Source organism: Protopterus annectens, chromosome 16.part0 (genome assembly GCF_019279795.1).
Source record: "Protopterus annectens isolate FY-2018-M chromosome 16.part0, PAN1.0, whole genome shotgun sequence".
Classification (NCBI taxonomy): domain Eukaryota; kingdom Metazoa; phylum Chordata; order Ceratodontiformes; family Protopteridae; genus Protopterus; species Protopterus annectens.
Genome location: NC_056750.1, coordinates 863596416 through 863619080, shown reverse-complemented (window position 1 = coordinate 863619080; position 22665 = coordinate 863596416).

Below are 22665 nucleotides of genomic sequence, written 5' to 3'. Positions count from 1 at the left end.
TGGCAAATTTGTTCCTCCAGCATGATCTGTAAATGTGATATACCAGGTTACATTGTTTACAATGAGTAGCCAGTGTGGCATTTTAATAGCCAATATGCAGCATTCCCAATAAAGACAAGTCAGGGATTGCCTTACATGTAAGGCAGAGATCACCTCTGACTCATCTGTATGAATCAGAATAAAGAGACATGGATAGCACATTATCCACACAGAGTAGATAGTAAAGACCTTACATTTTCCAGGTGTGGAACCATCGTGGTTTCTCCGATTGTTGCAGGTAAGAGGAAGTGTACATGACAAAATGGGTGTTGTACTTAATTATTAGCCTAATCAGGAAATAGAACAGGGAGGTTAGAAATTAATTTAATGAGATGAGCAAATTAAAATGCCCTTCTTAAGACTGTGGAGAGATGTTGATCGAAAGTAGGATTCCTGGGAACTTGTGGGCTCAAGTTTCTCAACAATGAGTGTGAACTTAGGGTGTTGCTCTTGGTGTGGTAGTTACCAGGAACAGGGCTGTTACCAAAAGTGATGAAAGTACAGTTTTTTCATTGACTTTGGAATCATCATTTGTTTGTGTAAGACCCTATTGTAGGACGTGGGCATCATTTGCAGATTCTATGACCAGTGTCGTGCTGCAGTCATCAGCAAGCTTTTATCAGGCACAAACCTTTAGATGGCAAACAGTAGATGCACCTGGACTGCTCACAGTGGAACAACACTGGGTGCAGGTCTGTTGTTGGATGTCGATTGCCCTATGTAGAATGTATGTGTTGAACCTGTGAGCCAGTAAGTGACCCGTTTAATGATTATAATGTTATACACATAGCTTGGCAAGTTTGTCAATAATGCCTGAGTAGGGTATAGTGTGAATTACCTTGTCTAAGGCTAGGTAGGCTGCATGCACATATTTCGCCGCAACCATGTTACTGGTATCGGTCTCTTTGTAGTCGAGCAAGTTTAAGATGCATGATCTCCCTTTGTTACATACAATCTTAGTGGGATCATGTGTTTGACATTACATATATCTTTGTGGATAATATCCATGCCAATCTGTGCCATGGCCTTGAGTTTAAGGCAAGTCAGGCTAATAGGTCGACAGCTTAGTGTCACTGGAAGCACCATCTTTCTGTAACATAATCATGGTGGCCATTTTGCATTCAGCTAGGACAAATCTTGTGCTTAAACTATGATTGAAAACTTTTCCCAAATAGTGTTTCTAAATTTTATTGGAGACGTTCTATGACACAGGTTGGGATGTTACCACATCCCATTTATGCTATGTGCCAGCACTTGCAGAGGGCATTAATGAATTGCTCTTTACCGAATCAAAGTAGGGAACAGGTGGTATGGATGTCTTGGGATTGTGTGGTATGGAGAGGTCAGTGAAGTTTTTAAAGAAACTGTCAGCCATCAGGTTAGCAATGTTCAGTGAATGTGTTATAGTCAACTACGATCTCGGCATTCAACATGGGCATTTCCATGTAGGTTACGGGTGTAAATAAAGAACCTGTAGTGGTTGACTTGACTTAAGGAAGCTAATTTCTAATCGTAGTTGGCCTGGGAATAATTCACAACAAGTCTTATTTGCTGGTCTAAGGTGATGATGGATAGTTTATAGTTGCAGGCTCATTCAATCTTACTCAGTGATAGCAATTTCTTCCTCAGATTGCACAGCCTGCTAATGGCAGTGAAGTACCAGGCAGACTTGTTATTCCTTGAGGAACTTGTCTAGGTCCTATCAGGTAAGGCAGAGTCAGTGCATTTGTACAATTCTTTGGATAAAGCCTTGTACAAATTAGCATTGTTGCTTGTTCCACCCAAGGGGCAAGGTGCAGAGAAACTATTTATACCACCCGGTAAGAGGTTATAATCTGCTCTGGAGATGTTATTTAGTTCAGGTTTTGCAAGGGATGAGAGGTCAGGTATGATACAAAGTTGATAAATGTTTTGAGCAAGTGAATGTGAGCACGACTAATTCACACAGTGAATGGATGGGTAGTTAGTCAACTAAAACCATAATGTTAAGATGTATGCTGATAGATTGAATTAAGTCAAAATAGGTAGAGTCAGTGGGTGTCGAGATTTGTGGATGGGGGGCGGGTCTTGTAGTTGGCAATAAGTTTAAATGGTGTCCTACCAACAGTTAATTGCAGCAGAAGTGTCATTATGGAATCATGCTGTTGGACCAGTATGGAAATGTATTAATCTGTAATGAGAATCTGTACACCACCCCTTTTGTGTTTTCAAGTGATTGTGCACTGGATGCAATGACTGCAAAGTCTCTTTCTATCCCTTCGCTGTACATATACAGCTGTACATATATTACTGGAATATTTTCTACATGCAAATATGTACAAAGACATCCATACAATCATAGAATCAGATTAGTATAGCAGTAAACATAGTTAAAAGATATGTCAACATACATACAAACACTGTACACATTCAGATTGATATGTTCATAGATGTGTTTATCTCCATTGTTAACAAGATAATGAAAAGGCAAGTGATGGCAGGATTTGTGTGTGTGTGTATATATATATATATATATATATATATATATATATATATATCTATACACACACACACACACACACACACGCACAGCTATATACATGTATATTGCATATCTATTTGCATAAACACACACACAATACCTAGACAGAAATAGATGCAAAGACATATATCTAGCTATGTATGCAGTTGTATAAAATTTGTTAAAGTGCAACACTATATATAGAAATATATATGTGTGTGTGCTTGTGTGTGCATATGTATACACACACACACACACACACACACACACACACACACACACACACACACACACACGTGAACACCAACATAAATTCTGATTCCAAATGTGCATACATCAACAGATACCCACAGATGCATACAGTCATACCAGTGGGGACCAAAAGATCATTTTATGACCTTTGTACTGATACAGCCACCATAGTTATTTACATGGAGAGACAAATATTCTTCATGTATGTGTTTAGCTTTTTCTGTAGACTTAACTTTTTACCAGCGTTGCATGAGATGTATGAATGTCTATTTCTGATTTTGTCTGTGTGTCTGTCTGTTTAATTAAATTGCCTATGAAAATGGACATTTCCAGTGAAAATTCAAAATACATGCAGTGAAAAATGGATGCATGATTACTTGACTTCCTGTGACATTCTCATATGAAAGACATTGCCTACTCCTTAAATTTCTGCAGTGTTGATCACAGTCAGTTAGGATTGACTGAAATGCTCATATGAAAGGAGAGGAAAAAGTGAGTTCAAACTACGAGAGCAAAAGTATAGTTTGCATAAGTGTTATGAATAATAAAATAAGACTTTTGAAGTTCTGACTGCAAATTGAGGAAATGGTGACAAAAGACGGAAGACAGACTCATCTGATGTTAATCTAATTGTTGAGACGGAGAAGGTAGAAACCCATAACAAAGGAGGGCTTGCTGGTGTGATAGGCAGAAGACATCCTTGTCTGATGTCCAGGTAAGTGTTCAGAGGATAGCGGAAATCTATAATTTATTTTTATTTTACATTTGTTAACCGGGCTAGACTATCTGGATACATGTCCATTTTCAGTAGAGGCCAGGGGAGATGAGCTCCACTTAAAAATTATTAATATATTAAATGTTTAACATGCCATATGGAGTACATGTACAGACGTTGTTTTACAGATAATTACATAACATTTCAACCATTGAATACACTAAATTATTATAGAACATTAGATAAGTTTGTTAGAAACTCTGTTCCCAAGGAAATATAATTGTGCTTTTTTATGCAGTTTAGGATAGAATAGGAACAAATATGGACCAGTCCTTGATAGTACAAGTAGCAGATAAGAAGTAGTAGGTCAGAGGATGATAGCAATGCCATTTTGGATTAGTCTGGGTTTGTACAGGGGCACAACCAGTGTATATCCAGGTAAAGTTTACATTTTTGTTTGAATACTATGAGGGCAGTGATGTCAGTTCATATGGACGTTGGTTCCAGTTTTTTTTCCAACAGCATTAGAGAACAAAGAGCTACCAGCAGTATTGTTGGCTTTACTTGTGGATACTAGTAATTTATTAGATGAGCATTACGTCTTAAGATTTTTATATGGGGTAAACAGGCTTGAAAGTATTGGAGTTTTAGTTGTTTGGAAGAGGATTTTGTGGGCAATGGAGAGCTTGTTATAATGGAGCAGATTTTGTAGCTCTAGCCAGCCTAATTGTTTCCAATTATGACAGTGGCGGGTCCTGAAAGAAGAGGCTGTGGCAAATCTGGCAGTGCTATTGTAAGTGTTTGACAGCTTATTAAGGTTGCTTTTTGTCAGATTTGTGTATATGGAAGAAGCATAGAGAAGTGTAGAGATTAAATGGGTGTGGGCAATAGAAGTTCTGGTTTGTGGAGTAAGGAATGGCCTAATCCTATAAAGGGAGCTCTGTTTCCTATTAACAGTTTTAATAGTGTTGTTAATGTGAGTTTCATAGGTAAGGTTGTTATCTATTGTTATTCCTAGAAGTTTACTTGTTCGATCTGGAGATATGAGTACCATTGTTAGAATGAACGGAGAAGTCTATTGGGGTGGATTTGTGGGTGGGTGTGAAGAGTAAAAGTTTTGTCTTTTTGGGGTTCAGGAGGAGGCAGCATTGTAAAAAAACATTTTCTACTATGGTAAACATTTTCTGGGTTAAGGACTGCAGTTCAGATGAAGAATTAGCTGAGCAGATTATTATGGAATCATCTGAGTATTGAATACAGGTAGCTTGAGTAATAGCTTGGCGAAGGTCATTTATATAAATTGAAAATAGGAGGGGACCAAGAATAGAGCCCTGGGGAACTCCCAGGATAACAGGGAGATGGGAAGATAAGTTGTTGTCCCAAAGCACAGCCTGTTGTCTGTTATTTAGGTAAGACTGGAACCATTGTATAGCCAGAGTATCAAGAGAAAGAGATTTTAATACATTGATAAGTAAGTGGTGGTTAACCATGTCAAAAGCTTTTGAGAGGTCGATAGAGTGCTGAGGAGAGAATGTTGTTATTTGTGTTATGATTTATTCTATCGGAGAAGGATAAGAGAGCAGTGGTAGTACTATGGAATGGCCTAAAGCCATGTTGACATTTTGCAAGTAGATTGTTTTGCAGTAAGTGGTGTAGTAATTGTCTATGGATACATCTTTCCATTATTTTAGCCAAAGGAGAAAGTAATGTATTGGACAGTAGAATATTCGTTAGTTGCCACCCTTGTGTAGGGGTATGATGTGGGAGATCTTCCAGATGGTAGGGATGTTTCCTTCTTTTATGGTTCTATTTATCAGGAGTGATATAGGATAGGCTATGGCTTTGGCAGCTTTTTGCAGATATTCTGCTGGTAGTTGGTCTGCTGATGGGGTTTTTGGCTTAGGTTTTTGTAGGAGGTTACAGATAAGGTGAGTTGGGACTGATTGCAAGTGGAATATAGGAAGTGAGTTAGTATCAGAAGTTAGGAGATTAGAGCCATTGGGTGTTAATTGATTGGCCAGTGTTTGGATGGCATCTGTGAAGAAGGTATTAAAGCCATTTGCTGTTTGTTTGGGATTTTCTGGATTTGCACCTGTGGGGGGTGGTGTAGTAGAGTGGCCAGGATGAAGAAGTCTAATGCTAGCCCAGAATTTTTGTGGATTACTTTGGTTTGCCTGTTGGAGATGACAGCAAAAGTTTTTTTTGTCTAAGAGTATGGCTTTTTTGTTTCATTTCTCATTTGTTGAAGTTTAAGTTGGCCTGTGGGTTTTTTGTGGATCTCCATAAAGTCCAGAATTTGTTTCTTAATAGGATGTTATGCCTAGTTTCCTTATTGAGCCATCGGGCTGACTTTGACTTAGTTCTGATAGTACCTTTTGGAGCATGATAGTCTAGGATTGTTAAGAATTTTGAGTTAAAGTAATTTACTCCATCTTCTAGTGGGAGGTGTTTTATGGTTGACCAATCACATGCTCTAAGTTCAGTCTGGAAATAATCAGGATTAAAATTTTATTGGATCTTATTGTTCTATAAGTGGTTGGTTTAGGAGTAGCAGTCCTATGCCTAACTGTAAAGATGAGTGAGTGGTCACTTACATCAGCATGAAGGGTTCCAGCCTTATACATTTGTTGGTGGTTATTTATCAGTATCTAATCTAATGTCTCTTTATTATTGGGTTTGTTAATTCTGGTCGGCGAGTTGATCATTTGTGAGAAACCATAAAGGTTAATGTGGGAAGTTGACTGATCAGTTGTGCAGCTCTTCCAATCAATATTAAAGTCTCCTAGGATTATAGTGTCTTGGGAGAAACATGTAGAGAGCCCAGCAAGGATGTCTTCGAGGGTACAGGTGTTATTGCCAGGAGGTAGGTAAATACAGATTATAATTATTGATTTACTAGTGTTTAGTTGTGGTTTAGTGGCAAGGATTTCTGCATTATTATCAAGAGGTAGATGGAAGTTTACTGTGGTAATGTGTAACCCTTTTTTTAGAGAGAATAGCAACTTCCCCTCCCTTTTTGACTTTGCGGTCTGCTTGTAGGATATTGTAACCAGGTGGTAAGATTTCATTATCTATAGTTGAAGGTTTTAACCATGTTTCTGACAAACATAGGATGTCAAAGGAGTGGACATCTAGGAGAGCATGGAGGTGGGCAACTTTATTTATGCTATGTATATTAAGGTGAGCTATGGAAAGTGAGCTAGGGAGACTGGGTGGGTTATACAAGTAAAGGGGTTAGGGCTTTGGAGTTCAATATTAGCAGAGTGTGTTGGGCCAGGGTTGGGATGAATGTCCCCATCAGTTAATAGTTGAGGTATATGACAGGGCTGTGCATGTCATTTAGTTGGTTTAAAGGTTTTCTAGGTTTTAGATTGGCATATTTAATATGGGTTAATCTGTGATACTTTGGAAGTATGTAGGTAGGTAGTCATGTAATATTTATATGACTTTGGGATATTGGCGGTGGTATTATACTTGTTTGCTTATTGGGGTAGTAGAAATGGAAGTGTTCAGAGTATTTATAGAAGGTTAGCAGGTAGGATGCAGTTAATGTAAAATAGTGACAATAAGTAGTAGTTTAATATTTAGTGGGAAAAGGGTAGTGTTTGCATCTTAAGTGGCTTGAACTTAAGGGATGGAGTGGAAGGGGAAGAGTTAGGATAGATCTAGTTAGACAGGGGTAATTAGGCTTTGTTTAGTGACTTAATTGATGAGGAAGATATGATTGGTTGAGAGTTGGAAGGGGTGTGGTTTAGGACTATAATGGGGGTAGGGTAGGGGAGCGGAGCGAGCCCACAGGGTGAACGGAGCAGGTTGAACCAAGGGCAAGAGAGATGAGGGGCAATGAGAGAGACAAGCAGTGAAAGTGGAAAGAAAGTTCCAGGTAAGTAAGTTGGAGGTAAGGGACAGTATATTGTTGGAGGGAGAGTAGGAAAGGAGAGCAAGACAATAGTGAGATTGGGATGTGTAGAGTGTGGAGGTAACAGGTAAGTAGTTAGGGGAAGCACTTTGATGCTAATTGAGAATACAGCAGGCTAAGTAGTGGGCAAGTGCTGCCGTCTAGTGGGACAACACTGTAATAGCAGCAGAGATACCACGATGAGAGAAAAGATAGAACGGAGTGAAAAGATAATGGGCAAAGTGGGAAAAACTAAAGCCTTGGTTGTAGTAAAAAAAATTATGGGGAGCAAAGTAATAGAATGTGGCTGCTGGCAGTCCAGGCTGGAGTTAGACCCAGCTAACATTTACCATAAACTAGGGTAAAAAAAATAACTACAATTACAGGAGGTAATGAACAGGATGTACATACATTGCTGTGCTTATCTTGTTTCCTTAAGCAGCACAGCACAGTAGGTGGTTTAGGTTCTTCCCTGCACTGGGGATGAAGCCTTAGAAAAAGAGTTTTTTTTTTAAATTCTATTTTCCTACGTCGTAGGTAGCCAGTAGGTTAGGATTGCTGGGGAGAAAACTGCTGACAAGTTGGAAAAAAGAGTTAGCGGTCTTGCCTGGGACATGCAGCAGCTAAAAGCCTGCCATAACAAAGAATGGACAGCCGATCTCAAAGGAACAAAATAAAGGTATGTAGATGTTCATGTAATAGTTCAAAGGATTAAGGTGGAATTACATAACAAAGGTGGCCAAGGTAATCTGCATGAATAACACAGGGTCATCCTCAAAGTGTGAGTAAACAATTAGTGTATCTTTTTTGCACTGCTGATATCAAAGGGATAGAGTTTCATCCCTGACTGCTTAGAAGAAAAATGTGGGAATAGTTTGGAAATGTGAATGATATGTGAAGACATACTAAGTATTAAAGAAATTATGGAAGATTGGAGATATGCATGCCAATATACAGAGTGAAAAGCAGCTGAGAAAATGATGATGGTGACGTAATGCCGAGTAAAACGAATAATTGTATGTTAGTAAATGCTATGCCACAAAACGGGTAAGTTACATCCACCTCTTAGAATTACATAGAAAAAAATACTTGTGATTGTATTGTATTCATACAATTATAGTTAGTGTTTCACGCTATATTCTAATGGCAAATTCCTTGCCAGGAGTAATGAGATAAGGTGAATTGAGAATTTTAAGTAAGGAGTAGATCATACAAGGGTGCACAGACTTAGAATTCATGAGAGAGAATATTACATAAAGTGAACCACTTTATTGCAGAGGTATGACATGCAATCCAACAAGCAAATGGATGTGCTCACACACAAACAGTTATGAGCTCACACAAACATGGATATATGTATTCATACATACATATATAGTTGTGTGTGTGTGTGTGTGTGTGTGTGTATATATATATATATATATATATATATATATATATATATATATATATATAATGTGTGTGTGTATATATATATATATATATATATATATATATATATATATATATATATATATATATATATATATATACACACATACACATCTATACATAACTATACATAAACATATATACATACATACATATATATATATATATATGCATATGGTTAAGTATTTCTTTTTATCAGTTAAGTTGGCTATTATTGTATGCTTGAACACAAGTACTAGTGGAACTTAGTAGGCTAATGGCCCTAGTGCCCTTTAAAGGCTAGCCCATTTCAACTCTTATTTCGCTGAACAGCACCTAATGCCCATGTCAGAAAGAGATACAGGTGGAAACCCACATGTGAATTTACAGTTACGCATCCAATTGGTTGATTGAGTTTGAAGAACTACTTGAACTGGACTACATGAAAAGAGACATGGAGGAGCTCTCCAATCTTGTAGCCCAGGCAGGTATGACCCTAGCCCTGAGTAACATCCTGCCATCACCCAGAATTATACCACAGTACAAGGACAAAATGATTGACTTCAAGAATTGGCTAAAACTTCCAGTGTCATTCTAAGGGGATCCAGTATTTGTCTGCCTGGGACAACATGATCGACAGACCACGATGCTTTGCCAGAGATGGCCTGCACCTGTTACCCTTGGGATTCCGGATACTGGCTAAGGCTCTTGCCACCCCTATAGTGCCTTTTTTAGGCAAGGTTCAAATGACAAATTCACCACCGTAAAAAGTACAGGCAAGCAAAATATGAGGGTAATCCTACTCAATGCTAGAAGTCTAAACCTCAAAATGCACTCACTCGAGGCACTCAAAATGGAGAGCATCGACATTTGTGCAGTGACAGAGACCTGGTTCAAAGCTCCAGAGAGCACCCCTGTGTTACCAGGCCTCATACCACATCTTTCGGCCACCTAACCCGGAACAAAGCACTAAAGGTGGAGGCGTGTCCATATCCATTAAGGATATCCACAACTCCAGGCTAGTTGCACAGATAATGCATCCGAGATTATCCGAGTGCAACTAACTCTGGGCAAGACCGCAATCCAAATTGTAGCTTGCTACAGACCCCACACCATGCCCCAGGATTTCCACTCCTCATTTCTTGATACACTGGAAAGTATTAGGGTACAACCCAACACCCTAATAATGGGCAATTTCAACTACCCCACCATTAACTGGGAAAACTACTCATGTACCAACTCTCTTGCTCAACGTTTTCTGGAATTCATAAATTCCAATGCCTTGGATCAACTTTATTCACACCCCCACCAGGGGCAGCAATATCCTTGACCTGGTCATTATCAACATGGTGTGTTCCACACCAGAGGTCAATTCCTCGTTGGTCAGATCCGACCACAAGGTAATCACCCTAGACATCCACATCCCGCTCCCACTCCCAATTCGGGCAACCACCATAAAAAACTTCTCCAAAGCCAACTTCACACTTCTTAAGACAGAAGTGGCAAACTTCATGACACCCATGCAGATGGACAATAGAGGTATGACTGCTGAATCCTACACAAATGCACTTTATAAGCACTTACACAAGTGCATGGATCATGCTATCCCTAATAGAACCAAGATGTTATCCTCCAAAAAAAAAAGGAAGCTAATCTGGTGGTCCTCTGCCATAAACAAACTCTACAACAGAAGAAAGAAACTGCTGCAAAAAAAGAGTAAAATCCCATGACTGGAGGAACTCCCTGGTCAACCTCAGTAAGAAGCTGAGATCCCTCATAAAATCCTCCAAAGCTAGTTACGAAAACAAAATTGCCACTGACTCTAAAGACAATGGACAAATCATTCTATAGCTCTATACTGGAAGAATGCAAAGTTCCTGTAATCAAGGCTGCACAGGTAAACAAAACACTCTCCAAAGCCAAGAACACAGCATCCATGGGACCTGACAATATCCCAGGCTGCATTCTACATGAACTACAGAATGAAATGGCATCCTACCCAAGTACCATGTTCAATCATAGCCTCACCTCAGGCTTTGTGCCCACTGAATGGCGCATGACTGTTATCCCACTCCACAAAGGGGGAGCCACGACGGACCCCGGGAACTACCGCCCCATTAGCCTGACTAGCCCGGTCTGCAAGGCCATGGAACGTATCATTATGGAACTCATAAACAAAGACATTGGTAATCTCCAAACTCTGGACCCTACCCAGTTCGGATTTGTAAAAGGCAGATCATGTCTCCTAAACCTGATTGACTTCTTTGAAGTAGTCACCAAAGCCATAGATGAGGGTAAGGTGGTTCACACAGCTTATCTAGATCTCGCCAAGGCTTTCGACACCATCCCCAACTCTGGAATTATAGATAAGCTCACTAAACTAGGTATAAATCCCTATGTCACAAGATGGGTTGCCAACTGGCTCATGGACAGAACCTGCACTGTGAAAGTAGCAGACTCCAAATCCGACTTCAGACCAGTGACAAGTGGAGTACCACAGGGTTCAGTCTTGGGTCCTCTCCTGTTTGGTATCTACTTCTCTGAAGTACAGACTAACACAGAAGGTATTTGGTTAACAATGTTTGCAAATGACTGCAAACTAGGAGCCATAATCGAAACTCCAAACGATGTGGACATACTACAAAAGGGCCTCACTGAGACAGATGCCTGGTGTCAAAGCCATGGCCTGAAGCTCAGTGCCAACAAGTGTATTGTCATCCCCTTTGGTAAAAACTCTGTACCCATGAACTACCACATAAGTGGTAGTCTACTTAACACTGAAAGTGTGAGACCTTGGGAACGCAGGTGGACAGTAGTCTCTCCTTTGATAATCACATCGCCACAGTGGTCAGGAAATCCTTCTACGTGGCTTACCTCATCACAAAAGGTTTCTCATCCAGAAAAAAATAGGTCATTGTTCCCCTCTACTCATCACTCATTAGACCCATTAATAGAGTACAATGCCCCTTTTGGTATGTACCTCACAAGATATCTACAACAACTGGAAAGGCCACAGAAATACCTCACAAAGATGATTACTGGCCTCATACAGATGCCCTACGCCGACAGTCTCAAATAACTCCAGCTTTACTCCTTCGCATATCGCCTACTCAGAGGCGATCTCTGCTTAACATACAAAGCTATGTCAAACCCAGAGCTGTTGGACATGCTCCACTTAAAGAAATCCCAATCCCTCCGAGCTACACGCTCTATGGACCTAAACCTTGTCACCACAATAAACAAAACATGCTGGAGGGATAGATTCCTGTCCCAGAGACTTCCCATACTCTGGAACAGACTACCTATCTATGTCAAACAAAGTGCACTCTTCAAGAAAAATCTTGATGATTGGATGGGAAATAGGAAATTCACCCCAGGGATCACTTCTCTGGCTCTGCTCAACAGGGGAACAGGAAAATAATTTTCTTGGGTAACGAAAGCCAGGGTACCTTTTCGGCTAGACTTATATAGGCCCCAGGGCTAATAGCCTAGTACCTACCTATGAACCTATAAGAAGGCCAATTGGGTGGTCTGCTTGACATGAAGTGTGAGTCTTTTCCAAATGTATGGTAAGCTGTGGTAGACTAGTTTGTTCCTCCAACATGGATCTCTAAATGTCACATAGTAGTTGAATGCCTTTACAGAGTATAATCCATGTACTATTTCATTTGCAAATATGCAGCATTTACAATATAGCAGGATCAAAGGTTGCCTTATATATAAGGCAAAGATTGCCTCAGAGTAGTCTGTATAAAACAGACTAAAGTGAGAGTGATTTAAGATGATCCACATAGGCTGTCAGGAACCATTGTGGTCTCATCAATTCATACCGGTGCTTGGAAAGGGATATACCAAAAGTGGCATTGTACACAAGTATTGGCATGATGAGGGAAGAGTCCAGGAAGGTTATAATTTTTTTTTTCCCTAGGCAGTGACGTTGGGTATGAGATGAGCAGCACAGAATGGCCTTCTTACCTCTGTAGAGTTGTTTTTAAAAAATGGGTTTTCTGTGAAGTTTTTTTGCACTGGTCTCACACCCTTCAGTGCGTACTTCTGGTGTTGCTATTGATCTGGTAGTAAACAGGTACATCTCTATTACCGAAAAGGGAGAATGATACATTTTTGTTCAGTGAGTTTGTGCCCATGACTTTGGCACCAATCTCTTGTTTGAGTAATAGCGTCTTGTAGGATGTTGACAATTTGCAGATTCTATGACTGCTCCCAGTTTGCAGCCATCACAAGCTGGTGACATCATTTGCAGATTCTATGACCACTCCCAGTTGGCAGCCATCACAAGCTTTGTTGGGCACAGAACTTTACTTTGTACTTGTACTTTGTAGAATTATATTCAAAGCAGTAGATGTGAGTGACTCTTACAGGTGGAACAGCAGTGTTTACAGGCGTGTTTTTTTTATGGATTCCCCCATGTAAATTGTATCTGTTCAATTAGTGAGCTCGTTAGGTACTTGTGTAATGATAGAAGACTAGATATTGTCAAATGACTTTGCTAATTCAAGGTATGATGTATGCTCAGATTTTCTGTCATCCAGGGCCTTGGTGAATATCTGAAGAAAGTCAACCAGATTTTACATGCATGATCTCCCTTTGTGAAATCCAAATTGAGTAGGGCCATGTGTTTCCAAGTTACATTATTGCTATGATCCATGATTATTCGTGCCAAGGGCTTGCTGATACATCTATTGAGGATAATTGGTCTATTGTTGCCCAGGTCATTTGAAGCACCACCATTGTCATCAGCCTGGATGAAGACAGTGCTTATACTTTGACTGAAAATATTACCCTTGTTGTTGGAGCCCATGTTGGGCACAGCCTGGGATGTTATCAGGTGCCATAGATGTTGTGTTACTGGCCTTACAGATGGCATTAATGCTGTGCTCCTTAGAGATACAGGGTAGGAGACATGTCAGGATGTCATGGGGCACGTGTGACTGGGACAGGGGAGTGAAGATGTCCAAGAAACGGTCAGCCAACAGGTTAGCTATGTCCACAGCCCCATGGAATGTGTTGTCATTAACTACAAGTTTGGCATCAATCGGCCAATTGCTTATCGTTTACGCATGGCAATGAAGAATGTCTTCTGGATGTCTTTAGTTCAGGAAGCTAATTATGATTCCATGTTCGGTTTGGATGACTTCACAAGAAATATTATCAACTTGTTTAAGATGATGGGTGACTGACGACTTGTTTAAGATGATGAGTGACTGATTCCAGCTTATGACTCGCATATGTCTGTGATATCAATTTCTTCCTCTTATTTTAAAGCCTATTTGTGCCATTTATCCACCAGGTAGGTTTGCTCTTCCTGAGGAGCTAGTTTTTGTTTTATGAGGTATGGCTGAGTCAGTGCAGTCAAACAGCTGTTTGTGTAAAGCATTGTTGTACAACTCTACATAGCTGACAGTTTCATTTAAGGGGGAGAGGAGATATTTATAACACCCTGTAATAGGTTACAATCTTCTTCAGAGAAGTAATTTTTGTAGAGGTGGTGACTCATGTGTGATCGTTACTTCAGATAAGACACATGTTGTCAAATATCACAATGGAGTAACTCACAGTTGAGGTTCCTTAGTGGCCCCCCCTATTGTTAAGTCCCAGATCCATGATGCGGGCACCTGAGGATCTCGAGTCAAGCATGCTGTTGCAGCAGTATGGATGTGTATTTATCTGTAAAGAAAATCGGTATGACACCTCCTTTAGTTTTCACGCCTTCATTGCGTAGTCTGATTTTTTGAAAAGAGGTGTAACCTGTTATAGCTGTGGTTATCTCCACATCCTTGGAGCAGGTCTCTATGACAACTGTCTGCATCTTCCAAGGTGAGGACTACTTTGAGTGCAGATGTTCTTCATGTTTCACTGTTGCAGTCATTACATTTGGGTTATCTGCTTGCAGGTAGCCCTCAGTCGGCCTAATTATCAAAGTCTTGGGTCCTGTGTTGGTTGCTGTCTCATCTTCCATGACGTCAGGTAGTCAGAGGTGTAAAGCATGCAGCCGATGCCATTACATCAGTCTTTCTTGCCATGTGGTGCCCAAAGCAGAAGCAGTTCACAAGTGCCATTCGGTGACTCCTGAAATTTTTGTTTTCGAGCTTCAGATCCGAAGTCTTCAACTAAGATAAGTACCTCATTGGGGGACCTTTTTCTTGCTCTAAACCAATGTCAGTAAAAGTTAACAATTGTATTTCTTGTAGAAAGCAAATACGTCATAAAGATTTTCATTCGTACTGCATTCCTTGCTTAGGCCCAGACCATGACATACCTCGCTGTTGGTTTTGTACCTTATTTAAACCTCAAACTATTCGTCACTTCATTTTCGCATCTAAATATTTTGGTACTCTGTTCAATTATCCTGAAATTGGTGCGGTAAGCCACTCGACTACCAACATTCTGAAAAAACGCATAGATAAAGACAGAGACTGCATAGGTCCAAAGCTGCCGACGATGCTTCTAAGCTAGTCACCAGTTCGACGGTACTCAGTGAGGCACTTTTGCAGCCCCTAATACCCGCTACATCAGATTTGCAGGCCTCTACTGAGACCAATTCAGAGTTTGGTATGCCACAAGATGCTTCTTCAACTGTGGAACCTGCGGATGTCTCTACCTTGGATGGGTCCGGAGCCCCTGTGCTGGCACCGGCTTCTGAGGGTGTATTCAGGCCTACTGACTTGCATATTAAACCGGCACCATCTTCAAGGCCTAAAACTCGATCCATGCCTAGAAAACCGACACCCAGACTGCATGGTCAGGCCTCTATGCCTAAAAAACACATAAGAATGGCTGAAGACCTTATTACTCTAATCAGGGGAAGCCACCCATCTCCCTCTAAGAGACCTAGAACTGATTTTTCCTTCTGATTCTTCTGATCAGGATTCTGAAATTTCTGTTTTCTCTGATGACCAGGAGTTGCCCTTATCTACCTAGGAGGATTCTGATGCAGAGGACTCCATTCCTTCTGTTTCCCCTCTAGAGGATTTCTCTTTTGGTGAAACTTTGCATACTCTTAGGGAGCATTTCCGCTGGTAAAGCCAGGATTACTCTGACTCCAAAAAGAGGCTTAGGGAATTCTTACTCCTACCTCAACACAGGCCTTTAGCTATCCCTCCTGCACTGGACACTGTAGATGATGCTTTCTCGGAATCTAGCCTGGCCCCTGACACTTTACCTGCAGCTCCCAGAAAACCTGACGGGTATTAGAGTTCCTGACTCTAACAAGCTCTTCTTTAAGAATCCTACTGCGGATCCTGAGACCATTTCACAGGTGCCCAAAGGTATTAAGGCTACAGCTGCCAAAAACCCTACCCCCTCTGATAGAGATTCCAGGGCCCTGGACAGATTGGGTAAGAAGTTGTACACTTCTGCAACTTTGGCCATTAGGACCTTAAACTGTCAGTTTCATATGTTAAAGTATCAGCAGCATATTATTTGATTGCTTAAACAGAAATTGATGCTAATTCTTGACTGTGCTGAAAATAAAGAATTACAGGATTTAATGCATTCTGCTGAACAAGCTGTACAACATAACTGGCAATGTGTTTATTCATTAGAGGCATCTTGCAGGGCTGCTGTCACTGGGTCTGTACTTAGAAGGCATGCTTGGCTTAAGGAGCAATCTTTGCTAGATCATGTTAAAGCTAAATTACCGGATGCTCCCTTAAACCAAGACTGCCTGTTTGGCAACAAAGCAGAAGTAGTACTTAAAAAGATGGGAGGGAAAAGCTAAATATATGCAAACTGTTAAAGATTTCCTGCAAGCGCAACCTCCCTGATTTAGTAGGCACTGGCCTTCTAAGAATTGGCCCTTTCCTGCCTCTTCCAGGCCTTCTCAGTCAAAACCCAGAACCAGCAGAATACCCAGACTTCAGTTCCAAGGTAATCATGGGCCTAAGCAGTGGGGGGCTCTCACTTCCAAAGCTGGAAATAATAAGACACCCCCCCCATGGTAAACTGTCACAATGACTTAACTTTAAACATTCCAAGCCCTGCTCAACTGACTGTTCCTTTAGGGGGAAAGATTGCCCTGCATGCAGAAAACTGGGAACTCATTACCTAGGAAAATGGGTTTTAAATATAGTTTCCCAAGGATACAGATTCCACTTCCACTCCTTACCAACCCTAAACGATTGGCCAGACCTACCCCCAAATCAGTGGGCAGAGGCTCAAAAGCAAGTTCTCTCTCTTCTAAGCATCAGGGTTATTCAGTCTGTCCCAGAGGAAGAAGGGGGGCAAGGTTTCGACTCAAGACTTTTCCTGGTACCCAGAAAAGACGACAACTGGTGTCCTATCCTGGACCTGTCTATCCTAAACACTTTTTTGTTAATTCCAAAATTCAAAATGCTAAGTCTTCATCAGCTACTTCCTATGCTAGGCAAAAATGCCTGGTTGGCAACATTGGATTTAAAGGAAGCCTACCTGCACATCCCAATAAGGAAATCTTGCAGAAGATACCTACTCTTCAGAGCAGGCTACATGCACTATCAGTTCTCTGTACTGCCCTTTGGCTTATCTACTGTGCCCAGGGTATTCACAAAGTGCCTAGCTCCAGTCATTGCATTTTGCAGGCAAAGAAATATTCAAATATCCCACACCTGGACAATTGTCTAATTCAGGCAGAAAGCCAGGACATACTATTAAATCATCTGGCATTTGTAAAGAAATGACTAACTTCTCTGGGGTACACCATAAATGAAAAGAAATCACATCTATACCCTGCCAACAAATTGTATTCCTGGGAGCAAGCTTGAATACAACTTGCCAGATGGCATACCTCACACCAGAGAAACAAGTTCATTTGACAGCCTACTTCAAACTACTAGCCACAAAGACCCAGTTATCTGCAAGGAAAATACTGCAAGCCCTGGAATTCATGGCCTCTTGCATTCTACTAATTCCATATGCAAGACTGCATATGAGGAAACTACAATAGTATCTAAAAAGCCTATGGTGCCAACATTTACAGGACCTAGAATCAATGATGCTTATCATACCTTGTCTAAAGACAGAGTTCCTTTGGTGGGCAGAGGCCTGCCACCAAAGCAAAGGACTGCCATTCACTCTACCCCCTGCCACCCAAACCCTAACAGACGCATCAGAATATGCTTGGGGGGCACACTTGGCAGGGCAGTGCATTCAGGGCAAATGGAACCAGAGTCAAATACACCTGCATATCAATCAAAAAGAAATGTTAGCTGTACAGAATGCTCTGACAGCCTTCAAGGACCACATTCTTCCAGGACAATTATTGGTAAAGATAGACAACACCACTGTTATGTGGTACATAAACAAGCAGGGAGAACCCATTCATACCCCCCCCCCAATGCAGACTAGCCATGGCTCTGTGGAACACAGCCTTGAGCTACCAAGTGCACCTACAAGCTCAATTCCTGCCAGGCAAGCTAAATACACTGGCAGACGACCTAAGCAGATATCTCATGGACCCACACGAGTGAAACTGAAACCAAAGATATTCAACATTTTGAGAATCAAATGGGGGAGCTCAGAGCTAGACCTGTTTGCCTCCGCTCAGAACTACCAATTGGACAAATTCTGCACAAGGACTCCCCACAGACAAGTTTGGAAAGTGGATGCCCTGTCCTTCACTTGGAAAAACCTGCCAGTTTATGCCTTTCCCCTATGCCTCTCCTCTCCAAAATGCTACTAAAGATCAAACAGGACAAACCAAGGAAAATACTTATTGCACCAGATTGGCCATGCCAGCACTGGTACCCCCTCTTGCGTAGTGTCACTTCTGGAACCATGACACCTGCCTCACACCCCTGCCCTGCTGTCCCAACAGGAGGGCCAGATTCTGCACCCACAGCTTCAAACCCTGAACCTTGCAGCCTGGCTAATTACATGATCCCTCTGTTACCATCCCTCAGTAAGCAAGTGATGGATGTCATTCTGGAGGCAAGGAGGCCCAGTACTAGAAAATCCTATGCTGAAAATGGAAGAGATTCTGTTCCTGGAGCCAAACACAGGGGACGGACCCAACTGTGCCCAATTTACCTCACATTCTTCAGTACTTAACTGAGATGCTTCACAAGGGCCTTTCCTTTTCTTCCATCAAAATTCATGCTTCTGCCATTTCAGCTCATTATAATACAGAGCCACCCCTCTTCTCTCATCCTCTGAAGAAGCAATTCCTCAGAGGGGCCAAAAACCAAGACCACACAGGAGAGCCCCTACTCCAGCCTGGGACCTTAACTTTGTATTGAAAAAACTTACTCTGCATTTGCAGCTGGCTCAAAGGGAGGTAGTTAAAATTCCTTTCTTGGAAAACAGCCTTCCTCCTAGCCATCACTTCAGAAAGAAGGGTGTCTGAATTACAGGCCCTCATGGCAGTGGACCCTTCATCTTTCGTGCAGACAGGGTGTCCCTCAGGACCAATCCCTCCTTAATGCCCAAGGTGGTATCCAGTGTGGCCTTTAATCAGTGCATTCATTTGCCAACCATCTTTTCTAATCCACAGAACAAAGGGAATGAATACTGCACTCCTTGGATGTGCACAGACAACTTAGATTTTACTTGGACAGGACTAAGCCTCTCAGGAAATCTGAACAGCTGCTGGTTGCATTTGCTGCAGGTGCAGAGGGGAAGGCCATTTCAAAGCAAACCATTTCTAAGTGGATAGGCCATTGCATTAATTTCTGCTATAAGCATCATGGAAAATCAACCCCACAGGGGATAAGACCACATTCAACCAGGGCTGCATCTTCCTCTACAGCCTTTCTCAGAGGTGTCCCTACAAGGGACATCCTAGAACCTGCTACCAGGAGTTCTGTACATACCTTCACAAGCATTACCACTTGCCAATTTTTTCTAAATCCAGAGCTGGTTTTGCCACTGCAGTCTTGCAGGGCCTTATAGCTGGTCCTAATGCTAACTGCCTCCTCCCTTCCTTAGCTTTGGGAATCTACCCAAATGTAATGACTGCAACAGTGAAACATGAAGAACATAGTACAGTTGTGTACACTTACCATAAATGTAGATGTCCGAGTATATTCACTGTTGCAGTCCTGGTTACCCTCCTTCCATCCCCCTGACTTCTATTGACTATACCTCTATGCTATGCTTAAAGCTTTATGGTGTATTTACTTTTTGTTGGAGGTGTAACCTTGTATACAATTGCTTCCCATTATGGGGGCCCCTGACATCTGGGGCAAGAAAAACTGATGTAATGGTGTTGGCTGCATGCCTGACTACCTGACGTCATGGAAGATGAGACCGCAACCGACGCAGGACCCAAGACTTTGATAATCAGGCCAACTGAGGGCTACCTGCAAGCAGATAACCCAAATGTAATGACTGCAACAGTGAATACACTCTAACATCTACATTTATGGTAAGTGTACACAACTGTACTTTTGGTGTTTACACTCTTAGCTTTTAGCAGCATAAGCTTGATTGTTTTCTTGTAGATAGAGTTTTTAGATGGGGAAGTTTGTGCTAGAGACTGCTCAAAACAGACAGTATGGTAGTGTCACTAGACTTAGCCAGTTAGCAAAATCCAAGTGGTGACAGATGAACATCTGTGTTAAAAAGTTGAGTTATATCGATCCTGTGTTCCTGGACTGACAGATAATGGATGACCTTGCAATTAAATCAGAAATAAGCCAAATATTGAAGTCACTCTTTTTCTGCTTCTAGTTGAGGCATCATGATGCCGGCGCATTGTCGTGGGATGCATTGGACGGCACAGTGGTGCAACGGTAGCATTGTTGCCTCACAGCAAGAGATTATTTGGTTCGATTCTTCGCTGGGGTGGCTTCTGTATGTAGTCTGCATGTCCTCCCTGCATTCGTGTGGGTTTCCTGCGGGTACTCCGGTTTCCTCCCATATTCAAAGACATGCATCTGGAGCATTTCTCCCCGGGCCTCCATTGAAAATTGACTACGTTCCAAGTCGGACTTTCCCAGTTAACAAATGTTAAATAAATAAATAAATAAATGATAGGTGAAGGTAAAATTATGTTTAATGCCAAGGACATACTTGCATGAGACATTGGATTCAAGAGATCAGTCATGTCTCTCTTCTTATAGTGCAGAGAGGTATGTGTCAAGTCATTGACACCAACATGGACACTGATGGAGTCAGTACAGTAGTTCTTGATAGACTTGAGTGCATGAGTGATATGGCAGATCCTAGCATCTGAGTGACAGCTGACCATTACCCTTTCCTTATCCAGCCTGCTGACAGGCATATCTGTGTGTCTCACAATGGAATCACCTGTAGCTAATATATACACATATGCATAAGTACAGGTCATATATAGTTATATCTGAATGTGTGTATGTATGCATATCTAACAATCTATCTATATAAATGTAAAAATAAATTGTGTACAGGTGTATATGTGTATATATATATATATCCTGTATTTAGTTATATAAGCTATATATACGTGTGTATCTCTCTCTCTCTCTCTCTCTATATATATATATATATATATATATATATATATATATATATATATAATGTGTGTGTGTGTACCGAAGTCCGGAATACCGATGTGGTAGTATGTTGTTTGAGATGCAGTAACCTGTAGCGATTAGCAGGAAGCTATAAAGGTGTAGTAACACACCACCTGCTTGTACAATGTGTAACAGTAAAAGGCATGTCTGACAACTGCTATACTGTGCCTGGGGGCATCGGTAAACTCTACACCAGGCTACAATCACAGAAATGTAAGGAGGTACTGGTTATTGACGGCTATGTGTATCACCTGGAAGTCTCATACGAGATGTTACTGGTGCTGTAAACTCAGAGTGGTAAATGTAAGGGTAGGACAGTAACACTCTCGTTGCCGGAAGGTGAAGAACTTTTAAAGATTATTCCTCTCAACCATGTGGGAGACCCATTCAAGGTTGAGAAATAGTGTGTGGTGCACTAAAGGAGAAAGCATCAATGTCAAGAGATACTCCTTGCATGCTCATGGAGGATGTGATGGCATCAACATCCTTGGATTGTGTGCCAAGCTTGCCTAATAAGAAAGCTCTACTACAACAAATTTGAAGGGTGAGAACGAACTATGTGAATGAAACACACATCCCTGACCTTACATTAGAGAACCTGGAGATGTCCATGTTCCCATTCCAAAGTGGAGTATTCATTGAAAAGCGTATGGTGGACCCCACTTCCCAGCTGTCTGTAGTGGTGTTTAGTCCACTGAACAACCTCCATGACCTAAGTGTAGCCACCATCTGGTTGATGGACGGTACATACTTCTGCAAAAGTGTACTATGCAGGCAACTGTATAGTATACATGGCATGGTAAAGTACGGAGGTTACAGTAAATGTGTTCCATTAATGTATTGCTTAATGTCTAAAAAGTCTTTACGGGCATATAACATGATGTGGCATTGTGTGATTACCTAATGTCTGTGCATGGGTTTCAATTAAGTTTACAGTTCATACTCTGTGATTTTGAGGTAGTGGCTCTGAAAAGTATTAGGCTGAACTTTGCTGACATCAGAGTGAAGGGCTGCATGTTTCACTTCAGTCAGAATGTGTGGAGAAAGGTGCAGTAAGCAGGGTTGGGTAAACTGTATAATTCAAATCATGCCTTCCAGTTAGCGATGAAAGCTTTGGTTGCCCTAGCATTTCTGAGTGAACCGGATTTCATTTCAACCTTCAGTCTCTTAAAGGAGACATTCCCACATGAAGGGAGGGAGATTGTTCAATATTTTACAGACTGGTATGTATTGGGGAAGTTAAGGAAGTTTTCAACACAGTCAACAGCAGTTACCAGGTTTCTGCCATTATTCCCCATTACATTTTGGAATGTCAGTGAATTAAACCACCTGTTACTACCTCGTACGCAAAATTCAGTAGAAG